General features: G+C 56.4%; 2 non-coding genes and 1 pseudogene across 2 annotated transcripts; all 3 read left to right on the plus strand.

The window, feature by feature from the left end:
* The first annotated feature begins 6,917 nt into the window (after positions 1-6,917).
* Positions 6,918-8,760, plus strand: LOC144105777 (small subunit ribosomal RNA). The gene has a single exon (XR_013308894.1). It is a non-coding gene; the product is annotated as a small subunit ribosomal RNA (ribosomal RNA).
* Positions 8,761-10,209: 1,449 nt separating this feature from the next.
* On the plus strand, positions 10,210-10,362 carry LOC144105761 (5.8S ribosomal RNA). The gene has a single exon (XR_013308887.1). It is a non-coding gene; the product is annotated as a 5.8S ribosomal RNA (ribosomal RNA).
* Positions 10,363-11,351: 989 nt separating this feature from the next.
* Positions 11,352-18,943, plus strand: part of LOC144105779 (large subunit ribosomal RNA) — a 10,274-nt pseudogene continuing 2,682 nt past the window's right edge.

Raw genomic sequence — 18,943 nt, forward strand, 5'->3', positions numbered from 1 at the left:
TTGTGCTTCGTGTATATGGATGACATTATCATATACAGTGACAGTTTTGAGAACCATTTGCGCGATATTGAGCAGGTTTTGGTGCGACTAAGAGTAGCAGGTCTCAAGCTGAAGCCCTCTAAGTGCCAATTCCTCAAAAACGAGGTGAAATACCTCGGGCACGTTGTTTCAGCTGACGGCGTGCGACCGGACCCTGAGAAACTAAGGTGCGTCTCGGATTTTCCATCCCCGACTAGCGTCCGCCAGGTCCGGCAGTTTCTCGGCCTGATCGGTTACTACCGAAGGCACATAGAGGAGTTCGCCAAGCTCGCTAAGCCGCTCACCGCCTTAACAGCCAAAAATGTCGCCTTTCGCTGGGACGAAAACGCGGAGGATGCTTTTGGGGCCCTCAAAAGGAAGCTAATGAGTGCACCGCTGTTGCGCCACCCGGATTTTAATTTGCCCTTCGTTATGGCCACAGATGCGTCAAAGTTCGCAGTTGGTGCCGTGCTATCTCAGGTTATCGAGGGCAAAGAACATCCCGTTGCTTTTGCTAGCCGACAGCTGAGCTCCACAGAGCAAAAGTACGGAGCTACGGAAAGGGAGTGCCTCGCCGTTGTCTGGGCAGTAAAGCACTTCAGATGCTACCTTTACGGCCGCAAATTCAAGCTAGTCACAGACTGCCATCCTCTGAAATGGGTGATGAGTGTCAGGGACCCTAGCTCGCGACTCGCTAGATGGAATCTACACCTGCAGGAATACTGCTTTGAAGTTGAGCACAAGTCAGGAAAGACACATCTGAATGCTGATGCACTCAGCCGCACAGCTGCCGTGGCAGCTATAGAAGAGTTTGTCCCCGTAGTCGACCCCGCCGAATTACGCACAGAGCAGTGCAAAGATCCTGACCTGAAGCGAATAATCGAAAGCTTAGAGGGCACATCGTCTCACCCCGAACAGCTAGGTTATTTCATTGACAAAGACGGCACCCTGTGTCGGCGCACGAGGCCAACCAGGAAAGGGAGACCAGAGAAAACCGCTTGGGAGAGAGTCGTCATACCTCGGTCGTGGACAGAAAGGGTTCTTCGCGTGTTTCACGATGCGCCATGCGCCGGTCATTTTGGCGTAGCGAAGACACGCAGGCGTGTGGAGCGTTTGTACTTTTGGAGTGGCATGCGACAGGATGTTAGAGACTACTGTGCGAAGTGTCATTCCTGTCTCGAAAGAAAAACACCCAAGGGACGAAGACCAGCTCCAATTCAGCCGTTCCCTGAGGTTTCGGCTCCCTTCGAGCGGACAGGTATGGACATAATGGGCCCATTGCCCACGACCACTTCCGGAAACAAGTACATTTTAGTATTTGTCGACCACCTTTCAAAATACGCGGAAGCGGTAGCACTCCCAGATCAGAAGGCAGACACGGTTGCAAGAGCATTTGTCGAACAGATCGTGCTCCGACATGGACCCCCGAGGCAACTCTTGACAGATCGGGGAACGAACTTCGTGTCGCAGCTAATGAGGAGAGTTTGCGAGCTGCTTAAGATCGCTAAGAAACAGACAACACCGTACCATCCGGCTTGCAACGGCGCGGTGGAGCGACTGAACCAAACCGTGGCCGGGTTCCTGTCGCATTTCGTTTCGCGCGACCAGCGGGACTGGGACTTGTGTCTCCCGTATGCAATGTTTGCCTACAATTCCGCAGCACACGAGAGCACGGGCGAATCGCCATTCTTTCTTCTCTACGGCCGAGACCCGGACCAGCCTAGTGAAGTGCCAGAGGGCCCCCGTCGTGTCCCATACGCTTCACTGGACGACTATAAGGTGGAGCTAGAATCGCGCTTGCAAGTGGCGAGGGACATCGCAAAGGAGGCCTTAAAGAAAGCGGCGAAGCGCAGGAAGGAGGTGCACGATCGCAGTGCTAGAGACGCGCCGTTTAATGTGGGGGACAGCGTGTACATTGAAAACTGCCAAAGGCAGATTAGGCTAGCTCGTAAGTTCCAGACGAAGTGGAGAGGACCGTGCGAGGTTGTCGAGAAGCTTTCTCCGGTAAACTTCAGAGTCCGAGACGTGAACCGGCGCTTGATAAGGATACACGCAAATCGCCTCAAGTCGGCACCGGTTCAGTATTCACGAGATGAGGAAAGGGAAAGCGCGGATTTTGATGGGGACAGAAGTGAAGCGGAGCGCGCAGATAGTTCGCAAGAAACGCCCTCTCCTGCATTTGTTCGGCAGGCGCCCGAGGTGACGGCCGGAATGCCACCGGATTTATTCATGCATTGCTAGAAGAAGAAGCGCGCGAGGTTGCCGCGCAGATAACGCCAGGAGAGGCTCCTGCCACGAGCCCTCGCGAGTCCCAAAGCAGACAAAGGGGCACAGACTTATTTAGTATGACTCATGAAGGCCGATATCCGCTGCGAAATCGGAAAGCTAAGTCGGACTAATGGCGTAAACAGAGCGGAGTTGTGAACTGGTTAGAATTGTGTAATGCCGCAGCTCATAACATTGCTATGTGCTTATGTGTTAAGTTATCGGAGTTGGTAGTTAAACCTTTCTGTCATTAAGTAACACCTTCACAGGAGAGCATGCGGAGCGCATGCAGAACCTGCCCTACTTCCTTTCGTTATCTATATTTTTGTCTGTGCCGTGATCGTGCTAGAAGTGGGAGCTCCTTTGTAACTGTGGTAAATTTATTTCGTCCAGTTTTGACTAGAAAGGAGAGGCTTGGGTGCTGAGTTTCATGTTTATCTGTAAAAGAAGATCAGTGCTGCCCCTGGAGACGCCAGTTATGACAGCGGAGGCATATGGTGTTGTGCAGTGGTGTTGAGTGCAGCGAAAAGTGTTTTGCCGGACGCACTGTGCGAGGCGATTCAGAAAGACAAGGGGAGCAGCAGGGACTCAAATGTTCGGAGAACATTCTTCTGGAGGGTGAGCGAGTGTGACATTCCTTGTGTGTGCAACGAGGTACTTTCCTTGTGTGTGCTGCGAGGTTCCGCGTTCCACGGCGCGGCGTAGACGAAGGGACCCGCCGCCGTGACAGCGGCATCATCAATTACCCAGCCATGCTCTTTGAGTGACGACCAGAACAACCGGACCCGCCGCCGCCGCCGCGGGGAAACAGGCTTTATCCTCCCCAATTTGCGTGGCCGTTCCAGGTGCGGCCCTCCCGGGCACATTCCAGGACAAGGGAGCTGTCAGCGGGCCAGAGCGCGCCGTACCACAGCCGGCGCTATGCGCTACCGCGAAGACAACATTCTTTCCCTCGGACTCAACACGTGAGGGGGGCGAGACCACGATGCGGTGGTATGTTTGTGCGCCCAAGTGAAAGCCCTAGCCCCCCCTCCTTCCCCTTACGACGTGGGCTATCGCCGGGAAGGCACCCACAGCTTCCCGCCGTGCCTCGTGAACAAAAGCGCATTCCCAGAAGGGCCGTGACGGACACCTGTCATGGCGGACAGGCAAGGATTAGCTCCGAAGAGAGAGCCTGTGTATACTCTCACTTGAGAGAGAGTGGTGGCGTTTTTGTTGTTTATTTAGTTTGTATTGTTAACAGACTCTGGGTTCGAGGCTAAGCCCAACCCAAGGGGTTGTCCCCATCTCGCATGTTATTTTTGATTGGAGAATTGATGCATTGGGCGGGCCACTGGAAATGACCGCCCTTAGTCCTTTGTTTATCAAGTGCTTAAAAGCACATGTAAACGGATGCAGTCCAGTCTGAGCTGAGGACGACATCGTTCGCTAAGAGGGCCTTCAGCGCCGAAGCCCGACGGCGTGCAGCTTCTGCCAGCAACCGCTCGAGCCCAACTCCGGAGCCACTCCATCGCCCCCATGAAGTCGTCGGCACGTAAGCTCGGACGCCCCAGCCTCTGATGTATAACCTTAATCATGTGTAATTATTGAATATACCTGTTTGTTTAAACTGAGCCATACGGTGTCTCTTTGCCTCTCCGTCCCGTGTGGACCTGCGCATTATGGGGGTCATCACAGCACTATAGTTTCTTATTTTATTTTTCCTGCTTATATCTTTCGCACATTTGTTTTAATTTTCTTGGTAGGTACACAGTTAGTTTCTACACATATGTTGCATCTGTGTCGGCTCTTGCAATGCTCTGTTCTGATTCTAGAAAAAAACAGCGCACACAGAACAGGGACCAAGGGAAGAACCGACGACACAAGCGCTGACTTACAACTGATTTTATTAAGCGGAAAGTGAACACTATATATAGGAAGGAAGTAGCAGATACAATCAGAGGCAGTCAACGTCAAAGAGGTGTAAACGGCCGATAAAATCGATGAAACCGTAAGGGGTGAAGATAAAACAAGATAAAACTCAACAGATGACAAGCCATGGTGTAAAGAACCATAAAAACGCTAAGACACGTGAATAAAGCGTACAGTGCCATGAATAACGAAAAACCGAATACAATCAACAGGTGGAAGGCATGTGAAGGTGACAAGGATTTAAGCAGTGTGAACAAAATTTAACAACTGACATGCGCTTGAAACGGATAACCAGGCAAATAACTCACACATTCATCCGTTTTCTTTTTTCTTTTCTTGAGAGGTACGCCACTTGTTTTCTAATAAAACTACAGATGGCGCACTGTATCTGTGTGTGTATATAAGTGCTCCTTGCTGTTGCGTTCGAGTGGTGCATAGGACCCAGTCAGGCGGATTGATTTTCGCCGTTCGTCTGCCCTCTGCACCAAGGCACTGTGTTGTCGGACTTTCGTGAATAAAAAAACAATATCTAAAAAAAATACGCGTTGCCCCCTACAGTACTCCAGCATCCGGAGACTTGGTGTGTTTCTCGCAAGCGAACTAATTGTGGTCAACAAATGTTAAGCTACAGGTTGCCGAAGTCACTAAATGACATTACTCGATGTGACATCGACGTGCTCACTTGTTTTTGTTTTGTTTTTGAGAAACCTGCCTGAGATATTTTTGTGCGCCTCTATGTCTTTCTGTAATAAGCGGTGTACGGCGTTTTCTTTTTCTTTTACTGTTGCAATTGTATCTTTTTGGGTTTCTTGTTTTGCATTTGTTTTAACCCTGGTTTATTTATAAGCCTTCACTTCCGCCCTGCTGCAGCCTCTGTAACGGCACTGTGGTCGGTCAAGCTGACCCTGAGAAGATTTTTCCCCTTGTATCTCTCACAACAATTGTATCTCCTTGTTTGTGGAAATAAATTCAAACTCAAACTCGTCCGCCTGCTTCCTCACTAGCTGAAGATAGAGGCGTTCAGGCTGTCTCGCCTGGGGCGGACGCGATAGAGTTTTCAAGTTTTTGCCGCTCTCCCGCAAATCGGAGGAGCACGACTTTCCCATCGCAAGATAGGTCTCGGAGCGGCAAATCGTTTGGTGCCACATTCGCCTCTCTCTTCTTGCACCATCGAATGATACAAGCGATAAGCGCTCGCCCCTGCACAAAGGGTTCATCGCCCCGGTAACGTTTGGGAATTTTTGGCGGCCGTATCAGGCCTCGAAGGCGGGCGAATTTGGCATCGGCTTACATGGCGCGAAAGCGCGAAGCTTTTGCCATCCTCATCGCCTCTGTGCTTTATATCTATCCGAAGATACGGGCGTTTAGGCTCTCTGGCTCGGGCAGTGTTTAAAGACATTTACAAACTTCGCGCTCGTTCCGTTAAGTCGGGCCGTACAATGTTTACATCAGCGTCTAGCCCTTGGAATGACGAAGAATTTGGTACCTTTTGCGCCGCTCTAGTGCGTCGCCCGGCGGAGTTATAGCAGTTCAAGAGAGGCCGCCCCGGCTGACCCGCGGAGGTCTGGGTACTTATCGCTGCATATATAAGGGGGCCATACCGCCGCGGCAGACGCGGAGGCGTAGAGTGCGCGCTTCGTCGGCGAAGTCCGAAACGCGCCTCTCGACGCCCCGGAGGCGCATTTGTGGATTTGGCGACCTCGGCCCATGGCATTTGCACGAGTTCGCGCACGATTTGTGCGTCACTTCATCCGAAAGCGCCTCGAGTACGGCGTTTAGCGCGGCGGCAAAGTTCACGAGTACGGCTCGTGTGGTGCGCCGAGATGCCGGCCGCGCTGCCGCGCCCGCGATTTGGCCAGGTCCCGCGGCGGAACCGCGGTACCGACAGAGGGGCCGATAGCGCCACGGCAAAGTCCACGAGTTCGGCTCGCGCGGGGCGCCGCGAAACGCGCGCGCCGCGATGCCGCCGATGGGTGCCGCACGATTTGCGCGGCTCTTGCGGCGAAGGCGCCTCGAGCACGGCTCCAAGCGCCACGGCAATGTCCACGAGTTCGGCTCGCGCGGGGCGCCGCGAAACGCGCGCGCCGCGATGCCGCCCGATGGGCGCGCACGATTTGCGCCAAATTTACGGCGAGATCGGCACGAGTACGGCCACTTACCAACCCACGGAGGTCTGGGTACTTATCGCTGCTACTATATGGGGGTCCTTGTGGCGCTGTCGGTGGCGTGCGCCCGAGCGCACGCGCGCCGTACGGGTCTTGATATGCGGTCTCGTGCCCAGCGTGTCCCCGTCCCGTGGACCCCACGGCATTCCTCTGCAGCTTCAACCGCGTCTGCGATAGGGGCTGGTTGTCGGACGACGCTGTTCCCGCGTGTTACTAAGTGTGTTCCGTGCTACCCGGACTCGATTCCGTGCGACTGCGACTGGCGGCTAGGCCGTCTCGGCTACGCAGCAAGCGCCGTCTAGTGCCTGAACGCCGCGGCCCTAGCGGCCACGTGCGCACTGGTGGGCGCGTTACAAATGCTTTGCCTAAGGGCGCGTGCTCTCTTGCCGCGCGGTGATAACCGGGCCTTCGGGTCAGATGCCGCAGCTAGCTCGAACGATGCACGGGCAGCGAAAGCTGCCGCGAAAAAGATGCGCGTCGCGCGCCGAGGGGTGAGGGGGGCCCCGATCGGCCGCGACAGGGCTCCCTTGAGGAGCGACAAGGGTTTGCCTATGCATCTACCTGGTTGATCCTGCCAGTAATCATCTAGCGCGGGGTGCGGGGAGGCGACAGACGCGCGAAAGCGTTTCGTGCGCGGCAGATTCGGGCGAGGCGCAGAATAAGGCGAAACCGCGAATGGCTCATTAAATCAGTTATGGTTCCTTAGATCGTTTCTTTCTACTTGGACAACTGTTGCAATTCTATAGCTAATACATGCATTGAGCCTGAAGGCCTTTGGCTGACGGGCGCTTTTATTAGACCAAGACCCATCGGGTTCTGCCCGTACTCTGTGGTGACTCTGGATACTTTGTGCTGATCGCATGGCCATGAGCCGGCGACGTTTCTTTCAAGTGTCTGCCTTATCAACTTTCGATGGTAGGTTACTTGCCTACCGAGGTTGTTACGGGTAACGGAGAATCAGGGTTCGATTCCGGAGAGGGAGCCTGAGAAACGGCTACCACATCCAAGGAAGGCAGCAGGCGCGCAAATTACCCACTCCCGGCACGGGGAGGTAGTGACGAAAAATAACAATACGGGACTCTTTTGAGGCCCCGTAATTGAAATAAATGAGTACACTCTAAATCCTTTAACGAGGATCAATTGGAGGGCAAGTCTGGTGCCAGCAGCCGCGGTAATTCCAGCTCCAATAGCGTATACTAAAGCTGCTGCGGTTAAAAAGCTCGTAGTTGGATATCAGTTCCAGACGAGTAGTGCATCTACCCGATGCGACGGCTCGGACTGAACATCATGCCGGTCCTCTCTTGGTGCCCTTCATTGGTGCGTCTCGAGGAGGCCTGCGCTTTTACTTTGAAAAAATTAGAGTACTCAACGCAGGCGAGTCGCCTGAATAAACTTGCATGGAATAATAGAACAAGACCCCGTTTCTGTTCTGTTGGTTTTTGGAATACGGGGTAATGATTAAGAGGGACAGACGGGGGCATTCGTATTGCGGCGCTAGAGGTGAAATTCCTGGACCGTCGCAAGACGAACTACTGCAAAAGCGTTTGCCAAGAATGTTTTCTTTGATCAAGGACGAAAGTCAGAGGTTCGAAGGCGATCAGATACCGCCCTAGTTCTGACCATAAACGATGCCAACCAGCGATCCGACTGAGTTACTCAAATGACTCGGCGGGCAGCTTCCGGGAAACCGAAGTATTTGGCTTCCGGGGGAAGTATGTTTGCAAAGCTGAAACTTAAAGGAATTGACGGAAGGGCACCACCAGGAGTGGAGCCTGCGGCTTAATTTGACTGAACACGGGAAAACTTACCCGGTCCGGACACTGGGAGGATTGACAGATTGAGAGCTCTTTCTTGATTCGGTGGATGGTGGTGCATGGCCGTTCTTAGTTGGTGGAGCGATTTGTCTGGTTAATTCCGATAACGAACGAGACTCTAGCCTATTAAATAAGTGCGGGGTTCCCAGCACCTTACAACCTTCTTGGAGGGACAAGGGGCTCGTAGCCGCACGAAACAGAGCAATAACAGGTCTGTGATGCCCTTAGATGTCCGGGGCCGCACGCGCGCTATACTGAAGGAAGCAGCGTGTCTTTATCCCTGTCTGAAAAGGCTGGGTAACCCGTGGAACTTCCTTCGTGATTGGAATAGGGGCTTGCAATTGTTCCCCTTGAACGAGGAATTTCCCTAAGCGCGAGTCATAAGCTCGCGTTGATTACGTCCCTGCGCTTTGTACACACCGCCCGTCGCTACTACCGATTGAATGATTTAGTGAGGTCTTCGGACCGATGTCCGGCGCGGCCTTTCGGTTGCGCCGGTCAGTTGGAAAGATGACCAAACTTGATCATTTAGAGGAAGTAAAAGTCGTAACAAGGTTTCCGTAGGTGAACCTGCGGAAGGATCATTACCGGATTGTGCTTGTCACACCCGGCGCCGCCCCCGCTTATAAGAGGGGGAAGGCCTCAACCGCGGAGTTGCGAGATTCTGATGCCGCATCTCTGCAAAAATTGTTACGCCCAGCGGAGGTCCGTCACCAAGGGAATGTCGGACGGACTGCTTCCGTGGGTTCGAACGGCGTAACCCACCAATCTTGTGGGCTTTCGGTCTTCGACACTCGTTGTCGGAGAGACTCGAACGTAGCCGGTAGGCTGGCCGAGGGAAAAGGCCGGCCCGCTGCCAAGGGAACGGCGGCGGCTGCTGCGAAGTACGAAAGGAACCGCCGCAGCTCGCTGGCTCTCGTTAGAGTTGCGACCGTGTCGGTAGGCCGGCCGAGGGAAAGGCCGGCCCGCCGCCAAGGGAACGGCGGCGGCTGCTGCGGAGTACGAGAGGAAACGCGGCTCGCCGGCTCCGGAAAAGTAACTCTTCGCAACAACGCGCGCGCAGCGGGGCGCGTGCGGCCCTGTACTTATAAGGAACGGCCGCCGCAAGAGGTCTCGCAGTGCGGGCGCGATGTCTGAAGCCGTGCCGGCGGGGCGAAAGGAGGCACCGGGAAAAAAAGGACGAGGGGTTATAATCCCGCATTTTGAACGCACCTGCGGCAGCGGGGTTCTCCTGCTGCTTCGTCCTTCCCAGCCTTCGAGTAGTCTGCCGGTGCGATACCGAAACGCCGTCCATGGCACTGTGGCCGGTGGACTCCTGTTGCGGGAGTAGTCTGAAGAACGCCCTTCTGTCGGCTGTCCAAGTACGCGCTGCGTAGCCACGGCTAGACGGTGCCTGTCTCTTAAGCGAAGCAATGATGTGGCGAAATGGTCGGATAGGGCGCAGCACGAGGGCGCACCCTTGGGGCGGCGGACTCGAGGGGCATTTCTGAGCGAAAGATGACCCCTTCCCCAAAGAGGGCTCAGCGGTGGGCCGCAAAGAACCGTCCACACAGAGCTACCGCTGCTTGGGAGTCCGGGGTGACGTCGCTGCGAACACAACGGCAGAACAAACGTGCTCGGGGAACGGCGCAAAAGCTCTGTGTTATTGCCCAATTGATGACGAAGTTACCGGTGTGCTTCCTGGTGAACCGATGGTCGTCGGACCCGTGCGACCGCTTAAAGAAAACGGGCTAAACAGAAAACCGTGAACAGCAAAAAAACGGCACCAGCGAAGACCGGAACTTGAGAGCGCCGTGCACGTCTGCCTTAGGGTTGCCAAATGCCTCGTCGTCTCTAGCGACGCCCAAGCCATTGTCGCACGCAAGCTTCGAAGAGACCTTGCTCGCCTCGGCTTTGAGGCACCGCACAAGCATGCCGAACGGACGGCTGCTTGAACGTGGAATTGTCGGACGAAACTGCAGTCGGGGAGGCCAGGGGAGGAGCCCGGTGCCTAAAACCCTGGTTGTACTGTACGGAATTGAACAAACCAAATGCACGACTCTAAGCGGTGGATCACTCGGTTCTCGGGTCGATGAAGAACGCAGCCAGCTGCGAGACTTGGTGTGAATTGCAGGACACACTGAGCACTGATTCTTCGAACGCACATTGCGCCCTTGGGTCTTCCCTTGGGTTCGTATGTCTGAGGGTCGGATCATATATCAAGAGAGACGCCGGCGCCCGGGGATGGCGCGGCCGGCGACTCGTTTTGACCGTGTCGGCAAAGAGGACGGCTCTGTACGAAACGCCGAAGATCCCTCGAAAGACTTTGCGAAAGAGGAGAGTGGGTCGAACCCTTCAGCCGCGCTCCAAGCGGCCGAGTCGGTTCGCCCTGCGCAGACGACGTAACGCGGGACGGCGGCTGCTAGCCGTAGAGCGTCTGGCCTCCGAAGGCGACCGCCGCAGGAAGGGATTACCTGCAGGGAAAGCGCGGTCCCGACGGGAGACGAGGCCGTGTGGACGGGCGGCAAAGTGTTGCCCGCTGGCCCGCGTACGTGTAGCCGAACTGCTGCGAGAAACGCAGAGACGGGAGCGCCCTGTCCGGGCACGCCCGCGCGAGAAGAAGGGAGATCTCGCGCGGGGTGCGGGGAGGCGACAGGCGCGCGAAAGCGTTTCGTGCGCGGCAGTTCCGGGCGAGGCGCAGAGGCGCGCCGTGGCGCGGTGACGAAGGGGTCCCCCCGGACCCGATGCAAAGAGACCGCCTCCTCGAACGGGCGCGAAGTCGAGTAAGGGTCGAACGGACGCGATCTCGTTGCGAGCGCAGTCCGCCGTCGGTCTAAGTGCTTCGCAGTCTCTGCCCCGAGAAAAACTGGGCCACTCCAGTTGGGGCGGGGGCGACGCAAAACTTGACGATGCCCCTACGCCAGGCCGAGGTCGCTCTCTCGAGGGAAAGAGAACTGCGGCAGGGAAAAATTCGGCCGCGGCGGTCGGGGGCTCGAAACTCTCTGCGTTATCCGCTCAAGCCGCATGCGCGCGGTCCCGAGCGCCGGCCAGCGGCGCCTTCCAGTCTCGCTCGCAGTCGCCGAGGGTGCTGCCGACTGTGAGCGGGCAATGGGCGGAAGGCGTCGGCCGGACGATTGGGGAAGGACGCGCGCGCGAGCTGGACCGCGGCGGAATCGAACGCGAGAGCGCACATTTGTGTCGACCTCAGATCAGGCGAGACAACCCGCTGAATTTAAGCATGTCACTAAGCGGAGGAAAAGAAACCAACAGGGATTCCCTGAGTAGCTGCGAGCGAAACGGGACTTAGCCCAGCACCGAATCCCCCGTCCTTGCAGGCGGTCGGGAAATGTGGTGTATGGGAGGCAACGTTCCCGGGAGTTTGCGACGGTGCAAGTCCCTCTGACAGGGGCTTGTCCCAGAGTGGGTGCCAGGCCCATCTCCGCCGTTGCGCGCCCGGGACGAAGCCTCCCGTGAGTCGGGTTGCTTGAGAGTGCAGCCCTAAGTGGGTGGTAAACTCCATCTAAGGCTAAATACGACCGAGAGACCGATAGTCAACAAGTACCGTGAGGGAAAGTTGAAAAGAACTTTGAAGAGAGAGTTAAAGAGTACGTGAAACCGCTTAGAGTAAAACGGGTGGGCCCTCGAAGCTCGAAAGCGGTGGGATTCAGTCTCCGGACGACTGCCGAGCTGGCGGCATCGGGTAAACGGCTCCTCTCGGGGGGCTGTTCCGGCTGCCAGTGCGCGGACGCGGTCTCCGGGGTGCGCACTTTCCACCGCCGGCAGAACGCCGCGACGGACGCGGGTCAATGGGAAAAGTACGACTTTGAGTCCGGCTCTGGAGGTGCCCTGCTCGTCCCCTCGGTGACGGTTCGCGGGAGTTATACCTTGCCGTGCACGAAGAGTTCGTCACCCCGTCCAGGCCCCATGGGCTTCTCCCGGCTGTCGGGAGGCCCGAACGATGACGCCCTCTGGAATCGGAGCGGAGGAACCGCTGGGCAAGCTTGTCGCCTCTCGTTGTCCGGGTTGGTCCCGTGGCGGCGGGCTGGCGGCGAGAAGCCGGGCGAGCGGGGAGTTCTCCCGCGGAGGCGCTATCGTGGTTTGCGGCGAGTAGGTCGGTAACCCACCCGACCCGTCTTGAAACACGGACCAAGGAGTATAACATGTGCGCGAGTCAATGGGTCTCTCGAAACCCAATGCCGCAATGAAACGTGAAGGCCCTCTTCGGGCCGCGTTGCGATCCCGGACCGCACAGGGGTTCGGGCGCAGCAACGGCCCGTCCCAGGCGCTCACTTGTCGCCGGGGCGGTGCGAGAGCGCACACGTTGGCACCCGAAAGATGGTGAACTATGCCCGGGCAGGACGAGGCCAGAGGAAACTCTGGTGGAGGTCCGAAGCGATTCTGAAGTGTAAATCGATCGTCCGATCCGGGTATAGGGGCGAAAGACCAATCGAACCATCTAGTAGCTGGTTCCCTCCGAAGTTTCCCTCAGGATAGCTGGCGCTCGATGGGAGAGCAGTCACACCTGGTAAAGCGAATGATTAGAGGCATTGGGGTCGAAACGTCCTCAACCTATTCTCAAACTTTCAATGGGTGTACGGGAGGCCTTCTGGGTTGAGGCCTCCCGCTGCGATGAGTGTGCTAAGTGGGCCACTTTAGGTAAGCAGAACTGGCGCTGTAGGATGAACCATACGCCGGGGTAAGGCGCCCGAGTCGGGACGCTCATGAGAACCCATGAAGAGTGTTGGTTGCTTAAGACAGCAGGACGGTGGCCATGGAAGTCGGAATCCGCTAAGGAGTGTGTAACAACTCACCTGCCGAAGCAACTAGCCCCGAAAATGGATGGCGCTCTAGCGTCGCGCCTATCCCCGGCCGTCGCTGGCAGAGTAGCGCGAACAGTGGGGGTGCTAAGCCGCGACGAGTAGGAGGGCCGCAGCGGTGGGCTTTGAAGGTGTCGGGCGCGAGCCCGCCTGGAGCCGCCGCTGGTGCAGATCTTGGTGGTAGTAGCAAATACTCAAGTGAGAACCTTGAGGACTGAAGTGGAGAAGGGTTCCATGTGAACAGCAGTTGAACATGGGTCAGTCGGTCCTTAGGGAAAGGAGAAATCCTTTCAGAAGCGGGCGCGTTTGTGCAGCTCTGTCTGTCGAATCGGAGACGCCCCGCTGCAACCGAAAGGGAATCGGGCTAACAGTCCCGAACCCGGCTACGGAGATCGGTCCTTCGGGGCCCAGTGCGGCAACGCAAACCAGCTCGGAGACGCCGATGGGAGCCCCGGGAAGAGTTTTCTTTTCTCTCTAAGGAGATCGAGTCCCTGGAATGGGTTCACCCCGAGATAGGGACGGTGGCTCCGTAGAGCAGTGCGGCTCTTGCGCTGTCCAGTGCGCTCCTGTCGGCCCTTGAAAATCCGAGTGAGGGAGTGTGATTTTCGTGCCGGACCGTTACCCATATCCGCAGCAGGTCTCCAAGGTGAACAGCCTCTAGTATCTAGACCAAGGTAGGTAAGGGAAGTCGGCAAAACGGATCTGTAACCTTTGGAAAAGGATTGGCTCTGAGGGCCGAGCCGGTCGGGCTGGGGTCCAGAAGCAGGAATGGCACTGCACCCGGACTGGGCGAGGCTCGCCGCCATCAAAAGCGGTGCGGCCGAGCCCGGACCAGCGTCGGGACCTTCCTGTGGAAAGCCACAGCTGTGCTTGTTCCGGGGGCTTCGTGCCCGAGGTTCTTGCTTCGGCCGGCAGAAAACAGCCAACTCAGAACTGGCACGGACCGGCGGAATCCGACTGTCTAATTAAAACAAAGCATTGCGAGGGCCAGCATTGGTGCTGACGCAATGTGATTTCTGCCCAGTGCTCTGAATATCAAAGTAAAGAAATTCAAAAAAGCGCGAGTAAACGGCGGGAGGAACTATAACTCTCTTGTAATTATGACTCTCTTGTCCTGTGATCAGATGTCTCAAGGAAACTTAAGCTAAGACAGATCACCAGAACCGCAAGGACAAGCGCCACATTTTCCTGCTCCGAGCTTCCTGATCCGGCATAGGATAGCCGAGGACTCGGGCGATTCGTGAGGTCGCCATATCCAAGAGGGAAATTGGGGCAGGCATTGCTTTGAACCTGAGATCCCTCGGACACTCTGTCCATGCCGCCAGGAGAGGAGGCGATAGAGCGACGAGCAGGTAGTGTGTGCGGGAAACCTTGAAGGCAGTTTCCGTTGTCTAGTTACTGGCTGGGGGCAATGTGAAGCCGCGGAACTTGCGGGTTGTGGAAACACTCCCGCCTGGCCGTGGTCAGATCTATACCCAGTCTGACGTCACTCCCACCTCCCCGTGGTGCCTGCCGGACCCTACAGTGATCCCTGCTGTAGGTGACCGAGAGAAGTGACAAACCAGAGCTAGTCAGGCCTGAGACTGCAGGCCCTAAACCTGTGGGTGCCTTGGCTAGAGCCAAACTTTGGGTCCGATTGGCCACTCTGGGACCGCAGCCAAGGCTAATCAAGCCCAGGCCCACCGCCAAGGGAACGCGGGAGGGTGCTTTTATTAGACCAGGTCGGTTGCGGCGGCAACCGGTAGGGTGACCCTGGCGGCACCGGATAGAAAACATGGATGAACAAGCTTGACCGCCGAGGAAACGAACGGATGACGTGGCTGAGAGGCTAAGCCGAATCCACCGCTCTACGAAAGGGTGCCCCTGCCACCCATGGGTGTCAGGGGAGGCGCTGGTGCATAGGGTGCACGGTGCCCGGCCAGGAGATGGAGGCCGCAATGAAGGAAACCGCATTGGCTCAATTCCAGCATAGGAGGCCAACTGGTATCCGTTTGGGGGTGTTTTTTCGACCAGCCACCGTCTGTTGGCATGGTTTTTCACCCCCCAGTTCCGGACCAGGGCAACGTCCGCAACCGGGGATGGAATGCGGCCGGGGGGTAGTACTGCGAGGGAGTGGGCTAACAGGTTTGTTTGTAACGCCCAGGCAGTGAAACCCCCACACATGGCGCCTCCTTGAATGTCGGGCACACCGGGCACCTAAGACAGCCCTCCCCGTGATGTCTATGGGCTAAAAGGGTGGTTCGCAAAACGGGTTGATGGGGTTGCCAGCCCCTCGACCTAGAATCACTTGGCCCTGACAATCAAAGAAAGAATAAAGAAAGCGGCTGCCGAGTGGCGGTCGCACTAAGTATTGGTGGGGATGAGGCGCAAACCCCCGGCTCGTCTGGGGGGCTCTGTGCTCCCCCTGTGAGCGCTGGACGTGGATTCACTTGTGAGGCATGCGAGAAATGGCTGCCCACAGAAAGAGGTCTCAAGATCCACGTATCCCGATTGCACAGAAAACAGGCTTGTTCTGGCACGGGAGAGGAAAGGGCTCCAAAAACCAAGAGCTCCAAATCGCAACGGCCTAACGTCAACAAGGTCGAGGCAACCAAAAAAGTGTCCAAAAAGAAAATGTCGAACTCGGGAGCATGCGACGCCGGCATCCGCCCCGGCAAACGGAACGAGCGCGACTCCGAAGCCCGACTGTGTGGGGCCGAGGTGGAGCGCTCCGAGGCGACAGTGACTGAGGCTCAGGTGATCGAGCCTCAACAAAGAAAAAGTGACAATGATGCTGGTCAGGTTCATGACGACCCGACGCAATCTGGACCGGTCTCCCCCGGCCTTCCAGCAGCTGGAGAGGGTGCCAATGGGCCTCATCAGCCGTCAGTCTGGGAGGGTACGGGAGCACGACTGAAGGGCAGGCGGGAGACTCCGAAGCCTGTCACGGAGATGGTTCGCTCCTCCGAAGCTGCGTTCTGCAGCAACGGAGTTGAAGTTGGAGAGGAACCACCCGACCAAGGACGCTCCGAAAGGGAGATGGGGAGTCAAGACTGCAGTCAGCACCACACGTGCCCAGAGTGTGGGAGGGCACCACACGTGCCCAGAGTGTGGGTGGGCCTTTACGAAAAAGGTCGGACTGAGTCTCCACATGCGTAAAGCTCACTATGAAGAATACAATCGGGCGATTGACGTCATTCGGAGCAGGCCGAGATGGACGGAAGAGGAGTACTTGATGGCAAGATTAGAGGCTGATCTAACCCTTACGGGTGCCAAGCGCAACATCAACGAGCTGCTGGCCAATCGCCTCATTGAGCGATCGTTCGATTCCATCAAGTCCCATCGCAAGAGCCCCCGCTACAAAGAGCTGGTCGTAAAACATCGATCACGGCTCGCCAGCGGGGGCGGTGATTGCGGGGCCCCTGAGACCATCGCAGGGTGCACTCCTCCGCCCTCCCAGCCTACCGTCAATCAGACGAGGGAGGCCATCGAAGAGGAGCTCCGAGCTCTGGTGGCAAAACCACCGCCAACCGAATACGATGGCTCCCGGCTTTGGGAAATAGTGCAGCGGTACCTTGGAGGAGAGACCAGTCGGAGTGGCTTAAGTACCGCCATCAACAACTATGTGCGAAAAGCCCTCCAAAAAGACCACCAGAAGAAAGGTAGGTCTCGACCGCGACCGCCAAAAAAACCCGAGAGTAGGCGCAAGGCGAAGAAACGCCTCTATGCTCAAACGCAAGAGCGCTTCAAGCGCAAACAAGGCAAGTGCGCCCGGGAAATATTGGACGGCAAGGTCACGGCTGCCGTTGAGAATCCCCAATTCTTTCTGGAAGAGTGCAGGTCGGTGAAGGAATCGGTGCCCACGGGAACTGTCTCCGACGTAGTAGAGCACGAGGTGGAAAAACAAATGATAAATCTCTATGGAAAAATCACTGCCAGGGAGATCAAGGCAGCAATGCCATCCCCTGGTTCGGCCGCTGGACCTGATGGTCTGAGGGGGAAGGAACTGCGGAATGTCCCGATGGCCACTCTCCGAGTGCTGCTAAACACCATGCAGCTGCTCGAGCGGCTTCCGGCTTGTCTGCGGAGCGCGAGAACAGTGTTCATCCCCAAAAAGATGGGTGCCTCGCGCGCTGCAGACTTCAGGCCGATCACCATGTCGTCAGTCATCGTACGACTGTTACACAGAGTGTATGCCGCGAGGATATTGTCAGAGGTGAAATTGGACCATCGCCAAAGGGCATTTATCCCAGTTAACAGCTGCGCAGAAAACGTCATGGTGCTAGCAGCGGCGCTTGAGGAAGCTAAACGCGGAATCAGGCCCCTGTGTATGACATCATTAGACGTGGCGAAAGCGTTTGACCGAGTTACCCTTCCTGCGATCCTAAGGGGTCTGCGCCGAAAAAGGATATGTGACGAGTTTGTAGAATACGCCAAAGAGTTCTACGTCACATCCTCAACAGTGCTCAGCTACGACGACACCAGTTTGCTAGTACATCCCACCGTAGGGGTCCGACAATGAGATCCGCTGTCACCCCTGTTGTTCAATCTGGTGGTCGATGAATGGTTAGAGACCTGTGACCCAAACATCAACTTCTCAGGCAAAGACCTGAAAGTGGGAGCAATGGCGTTTGCCGACGACATCGTCGTCATGGCATCCACGCCACGAGGTCTGCAGGAGCAGTTGAGCAGCCTCGAAAGATTTTTGTCAGAGAGGGGACTACATCTCAACCCCTCCAAGTCACTTTCGCTCACACTCCTGCCGAGTGGGAGAAGAAAAGTTGTCAAAGTGGACGGTACCCACACCTACTACCTCAACGGTGAAGCCATCCCCAAAGCCGATACATCTGGCACGTGGCGCTACCTTGGTTAGCGTTACACAGCAACGGGGATGCAGAAACTCCGGGTCGAAGGAGAAATGAAGACCCTGCTGGCTAGGGTCTCTAAAGGCCCCTTGAAGCCACAGCAGAGGATGGTAATACTGAAGTATTACCTGTTGCCGAGAGTTAACCACCGTTTGGTGTTGGGGCCAATATCCGCAAAGCTGCTCTCGGGGATTGACAAAATGGTGCGTGCCGCGGTCCGGCGGTGGCTAGCGCTTCCGCACGACGTGCCGCTGGGGTTTTTCCACTCAGAGGTAAAGCATGGTGGACTGGGCATCCCCTGCCTGCGTACTATAATACCAGGCCTACGCGTCCGACGGCTCGAACGTCTTGGTGACTCCGACAGCCCGATGTGTCGGCAAGCAGCCGCCGGAGCGCATGTGGGGCAATGTCTGGGCCAGGCCAGGCGACTCTCAGAGTACCGCGGCAAGACCATCCGCACCAAGAAGGAGTGCCATACCTTCTGGAGAGACACTCTACACAGTAGCGCCGACGGGGCGGCACTGAAGGGGTGCAGTAATACACCGGGAAGTACGGCGTGGCTCGGGGAGGGTACAACCTTCCTCCGAGGCAAGGAGTACATCAACCTTGTAAAAATCCATATAAACGCCCTTCCCACACTTCAGAGGCTACAGCGCGGTCGCAATGGTGAAACGACCTGCCGCGCGAAGTGTCAGTCCATTGAGAACATCGGGCACATCCTGCAAAAATGCAAGCGTACCCACTGCGAGCGCATCAGGCGCCACAATGTGATAGCCAAGTACCTTGCAAAACGGTTGCGCGAGAAGGAGTTCGAAGTGTTGGAGGAGACTCACAACTCGACTGTGTTAGGAACCAGGAAGCCTGACCTGGTGATTAAGAGCGACGACCAGGCAATCATTCTGTATGTACAGGTAGTCGGGACGAGGGTGCCCCTGGAAGAGGCATATCAGGAGAAAGCTAGGAAGTACAGGGAGCCCTCGCTCTTGGCCCTGGTGCAGGGCAACAGCCCAAAGACCCCGATAGTGCGGAGTGTCACCATGTCCTATCGTGGCGTCTGGTGCAGGGAAAGTGTAAGATCTCTTGTGGAACTGAGACTAACCAGGAACGATTTTAAAGTGACGACAGTCCGG

The sequence above is a fragment of the Amblyomma americanum genome, chromosome 9 (assembly GCF_052857255.1).
Source record: "Amblyomma americanum isolate KBUSLIRL-KWMA chromosome 9, ASM5285725v1, whole genome shotgun sequence".
Lineage (NCBI taxonomy): Eukaryota > Metazoa > Arthropoda > Arachnida > Ixodida > Ixodidae > Amblyomma > Amblyomma americanum.